Source organism: Chanos chanos, chromosome 6, assembly GCF_902362185.1.
Source record: "Chanos chanos chromosome 6, fChaCha1.1, whole genome shotgun sequence".
Classification (NCBI taxonomy): Eukaryota; Metazoa; Chordata; class Actinopteri; order Gonorynchiformes; family Chanidae; genus Chanos; species Chanos chanos.
Window position 1 is genome coordinate 44,372,042 of NC_044500.1, and position 2,516 is coordinate 44,374,557.

Genomic DNA, 2,516 nt, shown 5'->3' on the forward strand with positions numbered 1-2,516 from the left:
AACACACACTTTAATCGAATGAGATTAAGATACTTATGATATGAGCTTTCATTTTTTAAAGATCTGAAAACAAATCAACCTGTGTCTGTAACAAACTAAACAAGTAATTAATGAAACAAAATGGCGAAATGTTGGAATTAATCAGAGCAAATAAAAATGAAAGGGGGGGAAAAATATTCCTTAATTACTCTTTAGTGGTATTAATCCCCGCCATGTGTTAATTATGCCCATGAGATTAAAATCAGCATGAGAGATTATCCGGAGCGCGAGCGCAAAGCATCGCTCTCCACCACCCATCAAAGCCGTTCAGCATGCGCAGGAATCTAATCCGGGCTGACAAGACAAGATGCCGCTTAATCCCATTACGGGATTGCACATTAAACCTACAGTACATTGCAGGCTGCAGCAGCCTGTTCTACTGTAAGAGCGCCCGGCGTGAAAGGGACGTCTAGCTGAGGATGCAGTTGAAGCGTTGGGGCTTCTGCCTGTTCGGTCAGGAAGGAGGCCGCTTTGCATTTCAATGCTGCCAGGGTTTGTCCTTGGCGGAGAGCTCCATGCTGGCGAAAGCAATGGTGGGATTTAAATCTTAAATGGGTGGGAGATGGGGGGAATGTAGGAGTAATGAGCGTGTGAATGGCAACGCTGGGGTATTGAGGCCTCCTGATGTGGAGGAAGTGGGTGTCTTTGATTTCGCCCAGCGAAGTCGAAGTTTTTTGCGAGGTGGGACCTTTTTTTTTTTTTGGTCAAAACCAAACAGCGGAGTAGCGCGCACTGGAGCAGTCGTTATCATCGCCGTAAACGTTTGTTTCGTGTGAAGTGGTAAAAGGGTTTTAAGTTTATATTTCAGGGCTTTTGGCAAGGTCCTTGGTGTGAGTGAGGTGAGTGAGGACACAGCAGTGGAAGAGGAAGTCATTGAAATATCAGTCAGAGAGAGAGAGAGGGAGAGAAGAGAAACCAAGAATAACCCAGATTTCGCTTGGCCAAGATTTGATCCTCTTCTCATTTCATCCTGCCGCTGCCATCCTCTCTCTCTCTCTCTCTCTCTCTCTCTCTCTCTCCGAGCTGCCACTGTGTCAGGTCAGAGGTTGTATCAACCTTCCTGTGGCCAGTAAGCTTTCAATCCTCTGCCAAATTCATCAATGGGGGGGGGGGGGGTTGGTGGAAGCTACCGTCTGTGAAGGAGCAGATTAAGAACGGGCAGCAAGGTCTGAGAGTAAGGCATGTGTAATGATGATTCTAATGACTTCTGTTCAATTTTCTTGGCCTTTTTTTTTTTTTTTTGCCAACTTTTACTCAAGACGTAACTTTTGCACGCTGCTCCCGTACGAGTAAGACAAATTGCTCCAGCTTGTGTCTTCTCCTAATGAAATGAGTAAATATGACAACACTGGGGCCATACTCTGCTTTTTCAGCTTGGGTCTTGTCCCAGGGAGAGTTAAAGACACAAGAAAGGGTGTAGACGTGACAACACTCAGACCTGCTCTCGTGGGAGTAATATAAACTGTATATAAATGAATGAGAAGGTGATAAACATCCTTGCTTCCCACTCAGTTCCGTGCCCGGTTTTTACCTCTGTCCCCTAAGCCAGATGGTCGCATTGTATCATACCAAATTGTTGACAATGGGGGGAGAACAAATTAAAAGGAGGTGGCATGTGATCAAGAGCTGTTTGAATGAGGTGTAATCCATCCGAGTGGCCTGAGGTTTATGGGGGGGGGGGGGGGGGGGGGGGGGGGGGGGGCAGTGTCGTTGGGAAAACGAGAACACACTGCGCAGCGGGAACGGTGAAAATCGTCCTCTCGAACACGCCAGAACCCTCCTGCAAAGCACAATCCAATTAGAGCGGTATCCCACCTTTCGGATTTAAATCTGTCGAGTACCCCACAAATCACCATCTGTCGGAAAAAAGCGATACAGGAGCAACTGGTCGTGCCTGGGGGGGGGGGGGGGGGGGGGGGGGAGGGGGCTCAGAATCGTGCCAAAGTCATACGTGGGACTAAGGGGTTGTAGCGTTTTGGCAATTTGTTGAAGAAAAGGAAAGGGCATGTGGATTGCACCCCGTCAAGTCTGTGGCCTTGTCAACGACATCACAAAAGCCATCAAAGAGGTCAGCATAACCAGCGTTGATTCACAGAGAGAAAAAAAGAAAAAAAAAGAATGAAAGAAAGAAAAAAAAACGACAGAGTTAATACCATTATCATGAAATGCAAGGAAGTGGATCAGGGTTCAAGCCCAGTTCAAAACAGGGGGCGCTCGGTAAAGTGAATGGAATCGACTCTTTCACGTCCTGGTCAATTATTCAATTACTTTGCGGTGAACTGGCATTTGACCTCTGCGTTTCCTACTGGGTTTGTTAGTGGGAAGAGAAGATTGAGAGGAGAGGACAGGAGTGGTGGAGTGGTGATATGATTGTAAAAAAAAAAAAAACATGAGTGGGGAAAAAAAAAAAAGAAAAAAAAAAAAACAACCAGCTGTTGGCGAAAAGCTAATGGAGGCAGGGGAGCATAGCTATCTTT